Source organism: Buteo buteo, chromosome 21 (assembly GCF_964188355.1).
Source record: "Buteo buteo chromosome 21, bButBut1.hap1.1, whole genome shotgun sequence".
Classification (NCBI taxonomy): domain Eukaryota; kingdom Metazoa; phylum Chordata; class Aves; order Accipitriformes; family Accipitridae; genus Buteo; species Buteo buteo.
In genome coordinates this window covers 9,682,223-9,704,276 of record NC_134191.1, presented here as the reverse complement: position 1 = coordinate 9,704,276, position 22,054 = coordinate 9,682,223, and the positions used below count along the sequence as shown (strand labels likewise).

General features: G+C 36.4%; 1 protein-coding gene across 4 annotated transcripts in view; it reads right to left on the bottom strand.

Moving 5' to 3' along the window:
- Positions 1 to 21,339, bottom strand: part of FHIT (fragile histidine triad diadenosine triphosphatase) — a 629,524-nt gene extending 608,185 nt beyond the window's left edge. Inside the window, exon 1 of one of the 4 annotated variants that reach the window (XM_075052559.1) lies at positions 21,240 to 21,339. The gene's annotated coding sequence lies outside the window, so the exon portion shown is untranslated. The remainder of the gene's footprint in view (positions 1 to 21,239) is intronic. The other 3 variants (XM_075052557.1, XM_075052560.1, XM_075052558.1) reach the window with 3 other exon arrangements.
- Positions 21,340 to 22,054: the final 715 nt, after the last annotated feature.

Sequence of the window (22,054 nt, the reverse complement as noted above, 5' to 3'; positions counted from 1 at the left end):
AAAGAAAAATTTAAGCAGGCTAACAACTAATGGCTTTACCAACAAAGTGCACTCCGGGAAGTTCATTGCACTCTCAGTCTTCAAGATCACCAGAAGTCATTCCGGTTCTTTATTATGCTCTCAACTGTGATATTGAGTGCAGGTGCTGTCTATAATGACCAGCTGAACATCTTTATCTAATTTTTCAAACATAGAATATTATGACCCATTTCATTTTTGAGACTTATTTCAAATTTTTCCACACAGGTCTTGGGTACAAAGATGATATTTTTCTTCAGGGTGTTTTTTTTCCATAGCTCTCTAAGCCATCCACAGAACTCATCAGCTGAATTGTCATCAGCCATTGTTGAGCTTTACAACAGTCATATTGATTGGTATCTCCCAAAGGCATATTGTAATCATTTTACCACTGATAGGGTTATAGGCAGACACACACTTTGACATTCCCCTTAGATAGGATAAATGCAATCCTCCTTTCCTCAGAACTTGTGCGATTCACTACATATCCATCTATCACCACAGAATGACCCTTTCTATTCCACTGAAGCTGTAAAGCCCAAAGATACATATATCTTCCTAATTCATACATATACCATACATTCCATAGACCTATTTTTTATTAGTTCATGGTGGTTCCTCTCATTTTCTCAATGAAAATATCAGTCAGTGAATTCCTTTTGAACGATTTTGTACAGCATCACTTGGAATAAAACATTTTTAACAGGCTACTCCCCCAGTGTCATCTACCTCATTCTTAAGTACCAGAAGGTATTCCTGATATGTGCCACATATGGATCATTTTGTTTGTGGACTGCCACAACCATTAATATTATTAAAAAAAACAAAACAAAACAAACAAACAGAAACCAGTTTGTAGTTGTGTACTGGTTTTGGCTGGGATAGAGTTAATTTTCTTCACAGTGGCTAATATGGGAATATGTTTTGGATTTGTGTTGGAAAAAGTGTTGATAATTCAGGGATGTTTTCGTTACTGCTGAGCAGTGCTTACCCAGAGTCAAGGCCTTTTCTGCTTCTCACACCACCCCCACCAGTGAGTAAGCTGGGGGTGCACAAGAAGTTGGGAAGGGACACAGCTGGGACAGCTGACCCCAACTGACCAAAGGGATTTACGAGCTAAAGCAAAAATTTGATCTGTCTACTTTTACCAGCATGTTCTCCACTGATGACTCACTATCATCCTCAAATGATCGTCAGTTCACTTGTCTAGTTTCTAAATACCCCCGTAAACCCACCACCGGAGCAGCCTGTTACTGCCACGATAGAGAAAACCTAAATTTTATCCACACACAGGCATTTTAAGACATGCACAATGCAGACATGGTTAAGGTGCTATGTGTTTATAGAAGCAATAGATAAAACATATAATCATCATAATCCTTTAAATAAAAAGGTCATAAAACAATTCCACAAGTCCTATAAATACAAATTACATTGTGTCTGTAAACATTATATCCAGTAGCCATAATACTTCATATAGCTAGTTTTCAGACACAGCTGATTCAAAGAAAATTCTCTTTAAACAGCCAAAGAAAAAAATCCATGCCAATATAGCAAGATTACTTTTCCATATTGAAATTACACCTGTATTCAATTTTGCAGTTAAATTATTTTTATATATGAGTCAAATGCACATCTAATTGGATGCAAGCTGATGTGAATTAGAATAAGTAATTCACAGCAGCATTTAAAAAAATGCAAAAAACCATAAGGATACACACTTTTTCTTCAAGAAGTCACAATCTTGCTATCTAACATGCACATTCTTGTTGCAGTTACCAAAATTAGGGGTACTGAGGAACTACATATTTTTGTATGCATTAGGAAGAATGACGCCTTAGTTCAGGAGACTAGACCAAAGCAGAAAGTTTTATTATTAAAAAAGTGACTATGTGTGAATCACCTCATTACTGTAAGACCTGTAATGATTAAAAAAAAGGTCATAAGTATTTCAAGTCTTAACTATTATACCTCAGTTCAATGCATTTTAGAATCCAACCCATAATCATTTTCTCCAAGGATTTAACTTTGTCAATTGTTACTACTACTATTTTTATATTTGAGAGCTGTAAAATAGTTCTAAAATATACAAATTTATTGACAATACTTAAAGTTATATGTGATTTACCTTCAGTGTTCATACAGGAAAAAAAGACAGTCAAACATATCATTCAGTACTTTAACGAAAAGACTAAAAATCTTCTAATTTAGGACCAACAAACATTTTTAGAAATATATTAAGTAGCTCCAGCAGAAAAAAGCAAGGATCAATGAAACAATTATTTTCAAATTTTACTCAGATAAGAGTTAAATGTTGTACTATTATAAATTGAAATATTTGGTTAAATGGAATTTCCATCAAAGCTTAATAACCAAATTCAAGAGAACACAAAGTGTTACGTACTTTCTGTGGTTCCTATAATGCTTGATTCAATAACCCTAAATGGAGTGTTACTGCTGATTATTCTAAGTTGGATAAGACAATTTGACACTTACTATACTTTGAAATTTTACTCTAGTAAAAGCATTTTAAAAACTAGACATATCATAAAGGGCTAGAAAAACTTCTTCCTACGTTTGACATGGGAAAAACGTCTAATCAAGATTTACTAAGCACTATGTTTTGTGCTTCTTTTGCTAATACTCTCAAAATGACAAGTAAAAATCAGTCACTGCAAGAGTAAAGCAGTCAAGCCAGCCAACACATACAAACTTCAAAGAGCAACCTGCACAAACTCGGTGCTCTAACATTGCTCTCATCACTGAACTTCAAAGAGCTCTGTGTTGGGATTATGGCAAGATTTGGCCTAGTGTACAAAACTCTACCTGCACTATTTTGGGAAAAAATATAATAAAATCTCCATAAAAGTTTGAACATTTTAAATGCTAAGAAAGTGCTCACAATGAAAACGGAGATGACTGCCACTGCCCTACTGAACTACAAAACTGTTCTTAGCATTGGATCTTAAATATACAAATAAAAGCTTTTCATCTTTCTCTTCAGATAAGGTAACTGCAAGCCCTCTTCGGAAATTAACTTTCCATGCAATCCAAAGCCCTCCATCTAGTTCCTGGATTATTTTTTCCTTTTTTTTTTTTTTTTAAACCACAAACCTTTTAATTATTAAATGTGGCTTACATTTGCATCTCTGGAAATACTTTTTTTCTTCTGTTTTTCTAGCATTTCATTTCAATCTGTTACTGGGGGTGTGAGCAGGTTGCTGACTATGCTGATAGGCAGAGAGCAGGGAGAAGTACTCTCTTCACATTTCATTCAGATAATAGAAATATGCAAGCTGCTCAGTGTGACAGATGAGCTATGTGAGCTAAAGCAACTTGTTCCGCTTGTCAGCCTCCAAGAGTCTACAGCAGCAAGATAAAATTGCGATGACACCACGATCGCAGAACTGGGTCAAACATACGGTCACTTTAAAACAGAATGTCAACTGTTCTTTCTACTTGAGGAATTTGATTCAGTGACACTAAAAGCTGTTAGATACCATTAGCTTTATATCTAGGTTCAAAATGAAACTTACTTTGACGGTATTTGAAGAATCCTCTTGCGAGCCCTGCATTGCCATTAAAGTTTGTAGGAATCACAAACTGTCAAATAATGTCACTATTGCCCACAGGAATTCGGTACTTTATGACCAGAACACTTCCCTAGGTTGCACCAGGGGATCTGTGTCTTTGGAGTAATACTTCCATTATAACATTTGTGGATTAAATGCATTGAAGTCCTCACAGAATTTTAAAGGAGAAAGATTATACAGATATATAATTTTATTTAATTGCAGAAATACAAATAAAAGATACCTTACCTCATACCTAGACCTATTATTTTGTTTAAATCATCAACTCATACAGAAGTTATTTTTTATTTCATCTTGGGGGAATAGAAAAATTACTAATTGAATGATAGTAGACATTTAAGGAGAAGTGAAAAGTAATATTTAATAATCTATTGCAATTATTTCCCTAAATCTTGGATTGTCATGATGAAACACCCCATGCAATACTACTAACATGCACAGTTCAAAGTTTAAATAACTGTGGTATACAGATCATGCTATATCATGGATCTAGGTAACATTTGGAAAAGCAGATATTGAGATGAACATAGTTCTGGTCTTACTGACATTCAATCAGAATCTTTATTAAATGGCATACAAAACTATTTTCTTTAACAGAATTACACTACACATATGTTTCAGCAGAGGTAACTTTTGTCCAAAAGCACTAGAAATGTAGAAGGAAACAGCAGAAGGCCGAGACATCCAAAAGTAATTTCCTTCTCAAAATTTCACCAATTTGTGTTGGCAGTCTGAGTCAAGCACAAATCACGGACTCTGGCCAAGCTCAAATTCCCAGCCTATTAGATTCCACAGTTGAATTTATAGGTATTTCAATACACCATATTTAAAACATTTTATATATTTCAGGTTTTGATGTGTATATATATTGTCTGGTTTGTTTACATTACATAATTGCCTTTCTATTTCACCATAAAAATTTTCAGGAAAAATATTTTCAAGAAAAACTTCTCATGGAGCTGTTCAGTTAATAAGATTCGTATTTTTGTGCAGTTAAAAACTTACATAATTCTTAAAAATAATTGTTTACTTGCTTTGATTTCTAAATGTCTTTGATCTCATTCATTAATATTCATTAGTCTTCTGATGTTGGACTAATGAGAAACTTATGCATCTATGAGAAGCTATTTAAACAATGTTATCAGATTTTTTTTCTGATTTATGTTTTTCTTCATCACCAACAATACTTAATTCTTTGTATTCTCCAGCTTTTTCTTCAAACTTCCTGAAAACACAGTCTACATACTCCAAAACAAAGTGGAACTCAATAGATGCATAACTAATTTGGTCAATTATGAGCACAGAACCCTAAATGGATAACAGCATAAACACATAATATATATGGACAGAATGAATAATGCTCATACTCAGCATCATTTACTTCCATGTTTTACATACATTATTTATGTTTATGATGGAATATCTCTGAAGCAAAGAAGAAAGAATACAGCCACAACTTTTCAGCTTCAAGAATTTACAGGCACAAAAGCAGCAGTGTTGTTGCCAGAAGACAATACCAGCCACTGATATTTAACATCACAGGTGCACACACAACAACATGCATAAACAGCTAGTCACTTGTATTCTTTGCATTTAAGAAAACATCAGCTGTTTTCATATTTAGTTTCCACTGTTTGCAGTACATATCCACAAGAAGTTGAAAGTAACAGTGTACCAGCATATGCTGCACAACATACCTGCAAGTACATGCAGAGCATAAATTAGAAGTGCCTGGGGGAACCAATGTAAGCTTACAGGCCAAGACACTCCATCAGAACATGCCAACAGTTTCAGGTTAAACAACCACTGCTCATTAAACCTTCTTCTACACTGTTAAGAGTTTTGCTATTTCCCCATTCAAAACGCTGATTAACATTAGAAGTACGCACTAGAAGTAACACTAGTTAGGCAACGCAGTCCTATCCTACTACATCTAATGTGTATGCAAAGATAAAATGTGCAATAACTTTCAAAGAAATATTGCTACTTCAGAAGTAAGCATCTATGAAGCCAGCTCCAGTAACTCATACTTCTCCAAGCAATTGCAAAGCTCTTTTGCTGAAATACCATTTTGGTTAAAGAAATTACTTAGCATAAACCTCAATACTAATCAAGTCAATGCCACACATTCACATTTTCTTCACTGGCATCTGGATTTATCCTCAACTGGTCTTACTAGACCAGTTGATTACAGTTCTTACATTCTGGGCTTTCATTGAAATTTTCACTTAAAGATCAAATACAATATAATAATATTATTTTTTTATTATTATTTTGAGCTAAAGCTGCACCAGGTTGAAACCATCCATTAGAGTATTCTGTCTAGGAATGAACTCTTATACCACAAGAGAAATATCCATTATAAGCTTCCTAATGACAATATAATAAATATGCAAAACCAAAAGTATGTCATTATACAGTGCCCACTACAGCCTGCAGAGACCAGAACGTTTGACTACACACCCATATACCAAATTTCCATACACAGAGAAAGCCATTGCTCTAGTCTCAGTATCAAATAGTAACAAAAAAGTTCAAAGGACTAAGTATCACAAATTCTAGGACTCCAAGTGTATCTCACAGGACACTTATCTAATAGCATTGGAATCCACCAACAAACCCAAACATTAAGAGAGCTGTTTTATGCATATCAAAGTTTAAAAGATCTTCACTGGTACCAGTGTTTGATTATCTGTAAAGCTATGTATATTAATATGAATTTGGTTCTGCATTACAGTACAATTCTGGATGAAAAAAAAAAGGGGGGGGGGGGGAAGTAATTTTGGAACCTTTAAGTAGTATCCAAAGTAGTTATATAAGCCAGATGCTGTGGATAATCATCCATTTCTAATTCTGATTATGTGCAACATCAGGCCTTATATATCACTTTCACCAAAGGCAAGTATTACTAAACTTCCTCTAAAGAACAACATTTTCTCACGCTACCTTTTCTCCCTTTCTACTCCTCTCTTTTCACCTGAGCTAACCTAAGTCTACATTTAGATACTGATACTTGGTCTTTAATTCTGATACTCAAACTCACTGCTTGGAGATGCGGCATTATAGCATGTCATACTGAGATTTTATCCCAGCTAACCAAGTCTTTTAAAAACAAGTCACACACCAGAATTTACATGATGTGAGAAGTATTACTGTCACAATACTAGAAGGCATTTTTTTTTCCTGATACCTGGGAAAGTGATAAACAGGATAAAACTTTATTTAATAGAAATTGTTTCAAGCAAATCAAAGACATATAATGGTTTTGCATGTTTTATGTTATAACACACGTTCTAAGTTGTACTTCAAATACCCTAAAGTTCAAAAATTTTAAATTTTTTTTTAGTGTTGTTAAATCACACCATCAAGGCCTAAACAGCTACTGCTTCAGTTGCAGCACTGGGAAGAATACATCTCACAACAAGTATAAAACACTAGAACTATTTAACAGACTAGACTTCAAACAGCAAAACTGAAGAAAAGCTGACACAGAAATCTCCCTCATTGAAAACACTTAGGTAAAGAGAAAAGACAGTGCCTGCTACTAACAATAATGAATCAGTGAAGGGAAGCTTACAAATTATACTCATTAGTAAGAAGCAGGCAAGAAAAAGAAGAGCCTCAAAGCACTAGCAGCATCTTGGCAAAACTCCCACAAGCAAATACACTACCGGTCTAGGCCTCACAATCCTTCTGTATCTGTCAAAGCACACATACCCCACGGTCAACCATTTGCCATATGAAAGTAGAGTCAACCAGCCTGGCCAAATACCCAATTTACTAAAGCCATTTTTTAAACTAAAAAGAAATCTGTGCGACCTATCTGTTGCTACTAATATCCAAGCTTGGTTACATCCACACGAACTGAAGCAACTGCAGGTTAAATATATACTAAATTGATCTTTGGCAAAGAACATTAGTGCTCTACTTAAAAGACATATTACTTACTACTGAAAGAGTTGCAACTTCCTAGATGAGATTTATAGTCTTTTACCCATAAAGAGAGACTCAGAACAATTTTCTAACCTTTCATATAACTGCAAAATATGTCCATCCTTTCCATCTAATGTGCACTAAAATATAGAGTTTTGTTAAGTTTTGGTATTATGTTTTCAATAAGCATGTTCTGCCTCATTCAGATTTCATCTCCTAAAGTCAGAAAAGAAAGAATGTCAAAATACTTTTGACAGAAAAATCTAATTTGGTTAAACAGCTCAAGACTTTCCAAGTGAATATAAAATTTGAAAAAGGTACCCATGTTGAAGTGAAAAATCATCAATTATTATTGTTTTGAAAAATCTCTTTATTGCTACAAGTTATCATTAAAAAAGTCAACAAAAATATTTCTATGATTCTACAGACAGAACTACAACATAAGGGGAGTTACATAACAGCCTTTTTTAGGACAAATACTAGGCACCTTACAGATGCAGTTTCTTTTGTATTTAATAGAAGCCCACTTCCTTACTAATTGTCATTTAGTTCTGTGACTGAAAATTGCAATTAGTTATGCTTCACTGACATGCACATGAATCCTTTTGTGGTTATATTATTCAACCTGAACATTAAAAAGCAGGACTGTTAAAAATTCTAAGGGATTGTACCACCTCCCTATTTTATTAAACCATTTTTGGCAAGAGACAGTTAAATACTGTGTATCCTTTAAATACATTATTCTAGCTAGGAAAATGTTAGTCTGCCACGTGAATGGAACAAGCCAAGAAACCAAAAACCAAATAAGACTACTGTTTAGTTTGTGCAAACAGTACTTAATTTTTGGGTTCACACAAAACAGGAGAAAAATAAAATGCCTTACTAATACTGTTTTATTTTCAAATGGACCTCATAGTTACAAATGAGCTTCACTAGAGAAATAAAACTGACAGCAAAAAAACAACAAAGGAAAACAATTTTCATTAGTTCAAATGAAACTAACAAGGGCTACCAGCAGTAAAAACCTAACTTCTTTAAATTCCAAAATGAATCTCCTCTCCTGACCTTTATAGAGCTCAAGATGCATACGTACACAGAATAAACAAAATAATTTGAAAGCAAATTCACTGAGTGCGCCTGACCTTTGAAACAGCACAGATAATTTTAATCAGATTTGCACAATGTTAGTCTGTCTCAGTTTCCATGTAGCAACACAAAGATGACAAAACTACTTAAGGAAAAAGAGACAACATTTTACACAAATAAAAGCATCTTTAAATATTTTTTGAAATAGCCAACGGCCCAAAGAGTCTCAGGTTCAGGAAAGATGCCTCTGAAATTCTACTCCTTCAGTGTCCAGCTAAAGCTGCACAATTCAGCTCTAGAGAAAAAAGCCCTTTCTGCCAGTTATGCAAGTTTCTCACAGTTTAGTTGAAGAGCTGACAACTAAAAGAAAAAAAATATAGAAGTTACACAAACATGTTAAAATCTGGGTTTTGTAGGAGCAGCCAGTAGTTGTCTCCTTGATCACCTAGCATATAGTACGCTACTTAAAGCTTCTCAGTTATGTTGATTATCTTAGATTTTCAGAGATAATCACTAACAAAATTAAAAAAAAATAATCAAGATTTGCAGCATAAGTAGTCTGACAGGCAGTGCTGACTAGTAAAATTCTCTAGTTACAAAGAACAGAAGTTCTCAGAACTATACACGAATTGGCCTTAGTTGAAACTAGCTGACAATACCTTCCTTTTTGGAAGGACAGATGTTACAACAAGAGTTACAAACCATTTATCAGCCACGAAAGCTGACCATTGCTTGTAACACTTGGAAAAACAAAGAAAGAAACCTTATACTTCATGCAAGCTCCAAAACAGCTTACTGCAAGTAGTTGTATTACTTATGCCTGATGAAATGAGGAGAATTAACATGGTGAGCTGAAAGCCCTGCTTAGATTCTGAACATGCAACCTCCATCAGATCAAACCTTCCATACTGACAGTGACAACAGGGTTCTGCCCAAGCTGGAAAACATAGCATGAGAGTAAAATACAACTAACTAAACAACTAACTAAAGCTGAAGTTTGGCTTTGGTACTTTTGAGAAAAGAACAGCAGTGAGTATAACAGAGATCCTCATTATTTACCCAAGACTAAGCTCTACTTGAGGGATGCAATAGGACAATATAGCTTTGTCAAATAATGCACTTTAACAGCACTAGCTCAAATTAACTCTAGCCTAGTTGGTTTTAAAGCTTAACTTCTCAGCATTTACAAGGAGATGTTCAGTTTAACAAGCCACTTAGATATCAGAACAGCTGAAAAGGAAGTATGAAGTAAATACTGTTAACTACATGAATTTGTAACTATGCACGGCTCACATTAATTTTATATGTTGGCTGTTTCCTTGTAGAACCACCACTACCCTCGTAATATCTAAAAGCAGCAAGATGAGCCAAATGTGTTTCTGAAGACAGAATTTGGACACCTTATCCACACTCAGATCATTAAAAGCAAATATCCTAAATTTGACGTGGCCTCTGAGACAATAAGCAACAGAACAGAGTTCAGATATAATTTGAAAACAAGCATTGCTGAGAGCTAACACATGTTAAGGTGGGATTGTGAACTCCACAGTTTTCCAGAATAGCAATCTACGATTTTTGTGTCACTGATTTGTTATCTGAATTTGTTGTAGGCCACCCAAACCTTTTTGATTATGGAAACCATCACATTCCTCTTCTGCCAGACTATTTTGGTCTTTTTCTCTCTCCTTTCCTCACAGTGGATTTTATCCTAGAGCTTGTCTTTTGCCACAGCTATCTGATATCCTCATCTTTTCCTAATAAGGAGTTTAACTTATTCAGCTTATATAGGTTGAGAAGGGAGCTGATCACTGTGTACAGACACTTACACAGTCTGACAATGTAAAGCACTCTGACTTTGTAAACAGTCATACAGGACCTAGCACTTGGAAATGAACATTAGAGAAATTGAAACTTGAGTAAGGCCCAATTTTCAGACACTGAAAGTAATTTAAAATGAGCTGAAAAAATTGTAAATAAGTACTTAAGTAACTTATGACTACATTATTACATTACCATTTATTAACATGAAATGGAAGTTATCACTCTGCTGTGAGGTAAATTCCAGTTTTGTTTTGTTTGGGGTAAGAAAAGGAAACCTACATGTACCACTAATTATGACAGTTTCCATTTAGGAAAGCTCCAGTCTATGGAATGCTCATCAGAATCTAGTAGAAAAAAAAATAGTTCAATCACTCACATTATTAAAGGAAAAAAATGTTTCTATGAAAAGATGTAAAGAGATGCAATGCTCTGTTGAACTGCACTTTCAGGAAAAGCTCATGTAGTCAAAACCGGCTCTTTTTTCTTGAAGACTTTTTTTTTTTTAATACAAATTTAGAAAAATTTAGACTGAAGAAACCCCAGCCTTGATCTGATTATTAGTTAAAATTCATTTTCTCTGTTTGCAACTACAGCTTTCAAGATTTTTTTCTAACATCCTTAAAAATCAAAATTGACAATTAAATGTTTCATTGTTTTCAATAGGAAACAACACTAACAGCAACATCTGTTAAGCAGCAACACCCACCTTAAGCAGGGCAGGGGGCAACAAGACTTCCCCATAGGCATTCACTCAAATTTAACTTCACAGTAAGTTCTCCTAAACTGTCAGGCAAAGTTTAATTTAGTAAGTTTCTCCTAGGAACACCAAATATTTATAGTCACGTGTATTTCAGGCAATAGGCTTTATGGTAGTGTTTATTTTGAATTTTTTTAAAACTTCTAATTCAATATACATACTGTGCTGGCTGCTAAAGCATATCCAGGAAAAACTCTGTCGATCCACTAACAGGGTAGGCCAACTGTTTATCCATGCTCTATTTGACTAGTTAAATTTACAATGCAGAACTTGTATGACCTGTCCATAACACACACCAATGAAATATATTTTTATGCTGAACTTTTGTACAATATTTTTATGCCAATACATATTTTTAATATATATTTTTACGCCAATACTTCTGTACACGGTAATGCAACTCAGCTGCTGATCCATTACAACATGGCCACATCCCAGTTTGATGCTAATATTGAATAAATCCAGTTTTGATGCAGTGCCTGTGTGGCTGGAAGTCTGTAAATAGTATCTGCAAAGAAATGACAGCATTCTGCTTATCTCTAAAATTGACTGTAAGCATCCCACTGTCATTAAGAGCTAAGAAGCAGCAGCCACCTTTCAACAGAGAAATCCAATAATAGATGAATGATTATCTAGTCCACTCCGGATCACAGTCAAACTGGTTTAAATGAACCTGTTGAATTTATGAAAGCATTTGCACAGATATGGCTAGCACGAAAAGGCTGTTTAAAAAGTGCTCCTTTTCACCTCAGTTGAGACAATGCACAAATAAAGCAGCACTTTGTCTATACTACTGCAGTGTAAATCTGGTTCAGAGGATGAGGCACTCTCAGTTATCCCATGTTTCCAAGCACAGATTTCTGGGTGGTAAGGCTAGCAATTCTTCCACGTAAAGCAACTCCCACTTCTCTCTCCAGATCTTGTATAAGCTCTTGTGATCAACTGCCTGTAGGCTGTACAATGAATTGGAACAATGAACTTTTCAAGTTTGTCAGGGTTGAAAACAACTCATTTTTGTATAGTCAATTTGCTCAGATGTCTCCACTGGTCTGACTCACCACAAGATCCAAGAAACAGCTGTACCAGGATAATAAATGCATTACACATGGGAAAGGAAACCAGCAGATGCGACGGAGTTGCTCAATCTGGAATTCCATGAGCTGGTTATGTTATTAAAAATAGAATAAATAAAAACAAGGAATTAAAGCTTCTGTTAATAAATCCTACTTTTCGTAGTGGTTGAATCTTGTAAAACTGACTCTGTCCCCAAAAAAAGCAGCGTGCTTATGCGGTTAGTTAGCAGGCAGTTTAGAAACTGGGTTTTTTGTTTGGTTGGGTTTGTTGTTTGTTTTGTTTGGTGTTTTTTTTAAATCACTTCTCACTTAAATGATTATACAAGTATCTCTAGACAGGCCCCTTCATCCAGAGTCAAGCACTAGCTCAGTATCGCTTGCCTCTACATAGCAAGAAGTTAGTATTACAAGTATTGGTGCAGTTCACTCCCATCATCAAGCTATCTTTCCCACCCTTGACTTGAACATTTCTGCAGTGGTTTCTGCATGAACTCAACCCATGCTAGCACAGCTTCGAAACTGACAGTCACTTCAATTGCCTGTATGGCTAAATCCTTCTAGATGCTAGTACCAGAGCAGCAACACATTTGGTCTGGCAACAGCAGTCTCAACAACATATTCTAATCATTTGAATGATTAAAATGTGATTTCAACCTCTGATGCTTAGAGGAAAAGGATGTAGTATCTTCTGATCACCATCAGCCCCAAAGTATCTAAGTTTCCATCATGTGTTTTCATAAGGTAGTATAGTACAAAAATATTTGTGAATTAACAACTCTGCAGTAGGTAGTTTCTTACAACATTGGAAAACATTATTGGTAGATGCATCATACAGCCTCAACACAAAAAAATGAGAACTAGTTAAGATGTGGGTCTTAAAATAAACAGAAGACATTCAATGAATAACGTAGGGTGATTTTTTTCTTTTCTAATGCTGCCTTTGTATTCATATTTTCAATGTACAGACAAAGAATGCTCACATATATGCTAAGTATACCTCAAAAACTAACACTGCACTAGAAAAATACAAGAAAAAACAGCTGCCAAACAGAATAAGACCTCTTTCTACTTTGATATTTTCTTTTCAAATTTTAAAGCACTTGTCTACATCTTTAGGCACACAAATCCTTTAAAAATACTTGTTTTCCTAAGAAAGCCCTTTTCATTTGACTACTCCCATAAAAATATATATACTAAAATGCACTACTTTCTTTAACGTTGGAGTACCTCAAATTGTATCCTGAGTTCAAAATAAAAAACACAATAAGATTCTTTGCACCATGTTGCATGAACATCCAACCACCACTAAATCTTTCCTGTTTTAAATCCTGCACCTAGTATCCTCTTTAGAACTGCAATACTCTTGATTTTTGTTACGAAGCTACAGACCCGTAACTACTTACCATCCCACAACAGTTTAATTGCTACAGTCCAACTGCCAAGAATACTCTTCCTTTTCCAATTCAGTACTTAGTATGACAACTTACGATAAATTTATAATAATTATATATATAATATAAATATTTAATAATACTGATTACATAAATAATATTTGGAGGTTTTAATAGGCAAATGACTACACTTCACACAAGTCTGTAATAACTGAACCAAAAATATTAGTTGATAATCTGCATGCAGCAACACATAAACAGGCACAACAGTTTGACAATCAACAGTTCACAAAACAATACTATCACTGCAGTTTCATGATAATTTAAATACAACTGCTGTGAAAGTTTGCATAGCAATGGAGGTTGAAGTCCAGAGTCACAAAATTTTCTATGGAAATATTGTGTACACTATTAGCTCTTCATTCAAGATGTGCTTGTCTGTATTTTGTTTTTTTCATAAGTACATGAACCTAATCATATTTTAAACAAGACTATACTTTTTCCTCAGCAAAACATCTGCCTAATCAAAAATATAACTGAAGAGATTTATAAACTTTAGATTTAGGCAACCTCCCTTCTGTCCTTCCCCCATCTCCTACAATTGAATGTTTTAAAGCCAAATTTGACCTGAAAACTTCTCTGCAATGAATAAAATTCTGCTATTCTGAAATAGTATTCATCAGAACCATATAATTCTTGAATATTTAATAACACAACATGCACTAAAAAGAGACTGAAAGCCTGAAATCATTAGGAGATGTCCCAGCACAAGAAATAAAAAGAGGACATACGTTTCTCTGCAAGTGTAATTTCAAAGTCCTTTCACATAGAGATCTAAAGACTGCCAGCTTGGTTGCTTTGCTACTGTATATTAAATAAGCATGTAATGAAGCTACTGGTTTTGATTCATTGAGGTGCCAAAGATCATGGGTAAAGTACATAAAATTAATGATTATTTTTATTTGAAAGTGGAATATCAAGAAGGTGGTAAGAATCAGGTACAGCATCAAAAAGAACAAAGTACTGACAACAGAAAACAACATAAAATCCAGCACCACTTCATTTTAGTGACCATTTAGAAAAATAATAATGCATGAATGCCATTTAAAAGCTATTTCTAAATCCAAAACCACTATGAATGCTTTACTTCCTATCAGTTCAGGGAATCGTTATATTGTTTTTATTAGCAGAAAACTGATTCCCATTCTTAATACAAGCTAAATGCAAATTTAAGCCTTGTTTGTTACCTTGTGCTTTCCAACATTCCTTCATTATCTCTTAGTTCTCAGTTAAGACTTGTACACAAATCCAGCAAAACAGTTTAGAAGGTACTTAATTTTCAGTATTTGCATAATACCATTGAACAGGACAAATAATATGCATATTTAGTGCCAAATGTCAGCACTATGCCAATTTAAAGCCTTGTTCTTTAACATTTCAGAAACAAATTTGAAAACAAATCAAATGACATCCGTAAACTCTTCCAACAAGTCAGTGTGCAATGACTTCTAAACAACAGAATACCTTCCAAGGCCAATACCTACCAGACACATCAGATATTTAACAACTTAAGACCTTGCTAAATCTGTGCAAATGCTCAGAAGAATTAATATAAATGTTTTTGACTATTCATGCACTAAGCCACAGCATTATTTTGCTAAAAGTAATAGGCAGCACTGCAGTGCCAATACAGAAAATCTGTACTTTGGAGTATCTAGAAATGTGAAACTGATAAATGTAGTTGCTGAATTGGTTGCATTACATTGCAAATCTGATGAGCTATACTGGGAACATTCAGTATTGCAGTGAAAATTGATGAGAGGAAAAACACACTTCCTGATTAAAATCAGAAGGTTTATTTACATCTCACATTTAGAACATTTCCTTTAGTGTTGTCCACAAGGTTAAAAATAGCTATTTTACTGAGGCCTATTTATCATTTTTCAAGTTTACCACTAGAATAACCACACCACTTCCAAAAAGAGTAGTCCTTCAGAAGCACTGTATCATTTTGAAAATTTCTACTGTAATTTTAAATGTTTGAGAATGAGGGCTTGTTTCTGAAGAGTCAGATTTGGCATTACCCAGACCTCTCTACCATCCAAGGATATTCTTGTTCTCATGGCACAAAGGAATATAACTTTTATCCCCAAAGGAAATACAGTATACAGCATACCTGTTTCTTAACATAGAAAAACCAGGTATTAGCTATCAATGACCTATCTTGAATTCAATAAAACACCACCTTGCTAAGCATGATCTGCCCAAAGTCTACATTTTGCCCACCTATTCACTGTTGACCATTAAAATATGCCTGACCTTTCCGAGTTCCTTCTAAGAAGAAACAGAAAGCAAAAATTACAAGGGGCTTCTGGCCATGATAACCTATTTGATTTTCAGCAAATACCAATGCTTGATTCTGCTACAGAGTTGCATGTTGATAATTATTTTAAGTTTTAAGTGATTCCTACATATTGCTTTTTTTCTTTTTGTTTGTTTTTTTAATGTGACAGGACTGTGTTTTTCTGTGCAATTTTTCTAAGACCAAGGAAACTGTGGCTCTTCTGGAGAAGACAATACTACCAAACACATTACTGTTCAAAAGCTTTCACTTATGTGAAAGACAAACCAGTATTCTGAATCTTTACAACAGAATCACCATTTCTGTGCTGTGCATGTATAAAGCAAGAATAAACTGTAATCTAAGAGGATTCCTGCCAGAAGAGTGGCACCAGGGCCAACAGACATACACCACTATTTATACAGTTACATATACTCCCAAGCTCCTCTTCCCTTTTCCACAGGAGTCAGTGCTCTAATTTACTTCTACCTTAAGTATTTTAAAATACACGTTCTGTACTCCTCAGTCTTCATTACAAATACATGCGAGGAGAACATTTCACTGAAAATGTACATCAGAACAGTATCTTCCTTGTCTTCTGCTCCAGGGAAGCTGAAACCTGGTAACTTAAAACAACTGGCAGAAGCAAGCTGAAGTAATCTTGTAAGATCTGGAAAAGCAAGTAGGAGTGGAAACGTCCAGTAGCAGCAGCTGACTTTAACAAGGATAAAAAGCCAATAAAGGAAAATTAAGTTCAAAAATAGTGTTAGCTATTTTGTCTATTCATTATGAAAACTTGCTTTTTTTGAACTCTGCTTGGTCTGTGACACCACTCTATATATAAGAAATAAGATGGGAGGAAAAAGAAATTTCTAATTACTGCAGTAAAAAGGAATCTGGTCAACAAAGCATTTCCTTAGAAATGTCAGTAACATACTGTCCACAATTATAATAATCTGATTACTGCAAGATGTGCCACCAGAATGCTAGTTTTCCTACATTTGAATAATTGCCATGCTGATCAAGATCCTCTTTGACACCACCTCAAGCTAAAGTTTAACCAGACTAAGAATTAAGGATGATTCCTTAATGTTCCATTTGCTGATCAAAGCAAATTCTCTGGCTGAGCATAGATAATAATTCTATTAAAACGTAGCTAACTAATCATCTAATTATTGTCCCAATCCTTGAAATTCAGCACAACGATATCAACTTCTGGTGGAATATCACAATAACAGCAAAAGATCAGTGTAAGTAAAACTGAATATCCATGAAAATATTCATGAAGTTTGCAATGTTTATCTCCACTTCACCTGAAGGCAGGGGAAACAAGTAAAATAGAAAATAGCCCCTCAATACATTGTGCTGTCTAGCTATAGGATTTCTTATATTAATGATTTCAACTTTTGGGGGCAGGGTGGTATTTTCCAAAATAACAAAGTCCAATGCACTCAAAACCAGTCTTTTCTTCACTCTGTTATCACAACCTTCTGCAGGAACCCATCTTATATACCTGCTCCTCTCTGAAGGTAACCTCAGCCCTCCTGCTCCAATACATGTCCCTGAGCAATTACATTCTGTTGAACCTCCATGTAGGGTCCTTTTATAGTACAGGATTCCTTCTCACAATCTGAATACTTGTAGAGGAGTGCTCTTTTTAACAAGAACTCTCCAGTCTGTTCCTTGTAGGAATACAATTAATATACTGCCTTGAAATTTAAGGGAAGGGAGGGGGAATTAGTCTTAATTAAGGACTTCTGCAGAAGCTCCTTCAGCAGCTGAGTCACTTATTGGCTTTTGAAAGAACAAACCAATTTAATTGTATACTCACCAGTAAGACTGCATCAACATAGAAAGTGATGGGTTAGTCATAAACAGGACTAGATCCAGTTTACAGATACAACCAAAACAAGCATGGGAATCAAGTTCAACTAACACAAGTTTCATTTTTACTAGTAAAGCTTTCTAAATGCTAAACATTATGAAGCTGCTTCTCATACAACCCAATTTTACCCTTACTTTGTGTGCACATTATTATGTAAAGAGGTAACTACTTCACTATAAAAAAACTTAAAAATGCTCAGAAGTGAAAGGCTTCAAATTCTGACATTATTTACTATGGATATTCAGAATTACCCTGTAGCTTTAGGAACAATCATATTTCCCTCATGTAGACTCAACCACCCAAAGGAACCCAGTAGGCATTTTATCACCAAATAAACCAAACCCAGATTTGGTTAGGCCTTTTTTTAAAAAAAAAATATTCCAATTACACATTTTAACATTGCATTCAGAAAACATGAGTTATAAACTACAAGGATGCACAAAGAACACATTGTGCCAAACATATCTGACAGTTTTATTTGATAAATTACTGGCGTAGTACAGAAAGTCAAGAAGAATGAAGATAATTTATTAAGACCTTCTTTAAAGTGGCCATCTCCCCCTAGAGCTTATGGAAATAACAGAGCAACAAAAACATGTAACCCTGTAAGAATAATTTAAATGTTTGCCTTTCTTTGCAGTTACAAGACATTTACGCTATTATTAAAAAAAAAGGAGAAAATATGGATGATACTGGTCAACCTAAGTTCCACTTAAAAACAATTAATGTTAATGCACAAAATAAAACATTGTCTACATAGCACCAAAGTATTTGGAAATAATCAACTTGCATTTCATAATCATTCCAGTATTAGAATTTGAGCTATAGAAGTCAACAACAGTTTTCTCACAGACTTAACAGATCAACATTTGGGCCTCTGTAGTAAACATTACCCATTTGTCCGAGGCTGTTTATATACACACTAACAACATTCTATACACAAATCAGTTGACAAGGTTGAAAAGTGGCAATATTTTTAACTTTTGCAGAAATAGACAAAATTATAAATACCTAAAATTATATAAACAAACATAATTGACATAAATGAAGCTGCAGACACTGGAGAAGAAAACATGACTTTGACATGTATAAAACTGAGTAATTCTATTTAGTGCAAATTCACAAAAGGATTCATGTGACAGATGACAAAATGAATATGAGAGGATTACACATTGTAACTATAACAAGGCAAATCCTATAAAGTACGTACACAGTTGTAATATGCAAGACAAGTGGATAATCTTGTGCTCAACATTAAGTTATATGAGTTGACCCAAGCCATTGTTTCCAATATCATCTCTATAGCCTCCAATTTTCCCAACACGTAAAAATATTAATTTGGTCACTAGTAAAGTCAATGGAAACTGCAAACATACAACTCAAAGGCTGTCAAACTAAAATATTTGACTATTACTACAGCCTTAGGTTAACACACTCTTCTCATTGTGCTCAGAGACTGAGACATAAACCACAATAAAGGTAACAAAATTACAAGAAGCTGAACACAAACATCTGAAAAATGGACTCAACTAAAAAAATGTTTAATAAATAAGTAAATGAAAACAAGTAGGGTCCACAGTTTTCACATATGCTGCCTTGATTATTCTAAGTTTTCTCAATACTATAATACCAATTAAATTAGCATTATTATAAACAGCATGTTTTGAAGAGATTTAATTAGAACTTGCATCAGAAGTGCTATACTTGGAAACGTAACAGCTCACACTGAATGAAACTAGTAACATTTCTGCCCAAATATCTTACAACGGGAAAAAAATAAACAAGCTGAAAGAAATACAACTACAGGTTTCATAGCAAGTGGCAGAATTGACAAGTGAACTAAATTCAGCTTTTACCAGCACTCTATGCCTAACACTCACAGGAAAAAAACAGTGTGTGTGTACAGAATTTCTTTACAGCACACAGAATGAAACTTTCAAAGACAGCAATGGTATTCTGCTGTCATCCAAAGATTTAAAACAACTCAGAATATCTAAAAATGCATTTGAGGGGAAATATGAAAGCAGGTTCTGAAATCAGGGGGCCTGCTATTTATTGGAGATAAGAGACATCTTGCCCTGAGGAAAAAGGCAAAGTATTTAATGCCACTTTTCCATCAGACATTTCAGTGATTCAATTTAAAATTAAGTAGCCAAGATCTTAGCACATGCCCTGGAATGCCTTATTTGAATCACCAACATCCAAAAATTAATTACTCAGAAAACTGCTTAGAGATGACACATTGCGTGCAATTATTCTTTGAACTGAACTTTGTATTTTCCTCTTTTTAAGAATGTTATCATGTAAGATTTTTAATTACATTAAACCCCACAAAAATAATTTAAGCCTAAGCTGCTTTTTGTCTCAAAAGCAATTTTCACCTGAACATCCTTGAGCTCACATCCTTTCAGTTTTAGCTGAGAACCAAGAATAAGATGACTACTTTTTTTTTTTTTTTTTTTTTTAGTTCTCCATCCTGGTTTTACTCACTTCCTAGGTGACTTATTAAGAATCTGTAAAATTAATCTCTTCCTTGGACACATGCTATCCTTTGAAAAACTCAACTACCTTTGCTATGTGTATCGTGTTGTCACCCAGTCCACCCAGGTTCAGCTAAAATCCTTCATGAACTGGTACAAAAGCACCAGATCGATCACTTGGACAAAGTGTGTAAAGCACCTAAATGATTTTGTTACTACCTTATACCTAAATTTAAATTCAAGTGATCGGCCAGAGTCTCTGCAACCCTAACACAGGCAGGTCGTCGCAATGACTGCTTTGCTTTTGCTGGGGCACGAAGGTTAACTTGCTCTAACCCACTACGTATCCGTCCCCAAAGCGGGTTCCCCCCCCTCTCCCACGATCACCGAGAGATCAAAAGCACGCGTGTACGGACGAGACGGGAAAACGCCGCCGCAGAGAACGAGCGGGCGCCGCCTCCGCACACCGCCGAACGCAAGCCCCAAGGGAGGGGAGACGGCCAAGCGGCGCCAGCAAATAAAACACTTAAAAACGAGCCAGAAATGCTCCCGTGACGGTTTATCAACATCCAGCCGGGAGGAAGAGGGGGACGAAAAGGCCAGGGAGTCGGCCTCAGCCCCGGCGCAGGGCGGCGGGCGAGGGAACAGAAAGCGGCGGCGGCCGCCTCAGGGAGCGCGCGGCAACCCCGGGCGCAGCGGCCGGCCGGCCCTGAAGTAAGGCGGCGGGGGACGGGCACCGCGCTCCCCCCTCCCGCCAGCTCTGCTTCGCGGCCGCCGCCTGCTCCTCCTTCTCCCCGCTGGAAAGCTCAGCGGCGCAAAAAGGGAGAGGGAGGGGTAAAGGAACACAAAATGGAGACTTACACTCCCTCTCCTAACACGCATGCGTTGCGCCGGCGAAAAGGGGGTGTTGCCGCAGCGCGCCGGCACCGGCCTGTAGCAGCCCACGGGGCGGGCGGTGAGGAGGGTTCGCCGCTCAAGTCGTGGCCGCCGGGGCGGTCCGGGTGTGTGGTGGAGGGTGGCTGAGGGAGCGGCTGGGCGCGTGGCGGGAGGGCGTTCCCGCCTCGGCCGTTAGCGGGGGCGGGAGCGTCGCTCGCGCTTCGTGAGGAGAGCGGCGGCTTCGCTCCGGTGGCCGCCCCTCAGCTTGCCCCGGGTGGCAGCCCGCAAGAGGGGAGTTGACGGCTGGTGAGTTGAGGAGCACACCTGGGGCTCTGCTGTGGGCGGTAAAAGCCGTGCCTGGGTTCAGCTGCGCCCGAAACGAGTCGGTCGGGAAAAGTCTCACAAATTGTGTGGGTGCCTCCCTTGACTCAGCATTACCGATAGGTCACACCGTTACAAGCAGGGAAGGTAGTGTTACGGTGTGTGTCCCACACTTACGCTGTCGCCTAGGTATCTGTTTTTGGCCCAAGTGGAGACAGTTGCAACACTACCATCAATTTTCCTTTCTTTCAAGTGGCTTTAATTTTTAGTTTCTATGTAGTGATAGTGAGACTTCACCCCTCCCTGCCTCAGAGGAGGCAGTGGTAATATGTCTGTTGAATTCCCTGGCACAGATATGGATGCTGGTGCTCGTCGGTTCAGTATCGGAGTCCCTCTGCAGCAGTGGGCACCTTCCAGAGCAGTGCATCCAGCGCTGTGTTTAGCTGCTGCCATTAAGTATTTGTCCTTCCACCCTTTTC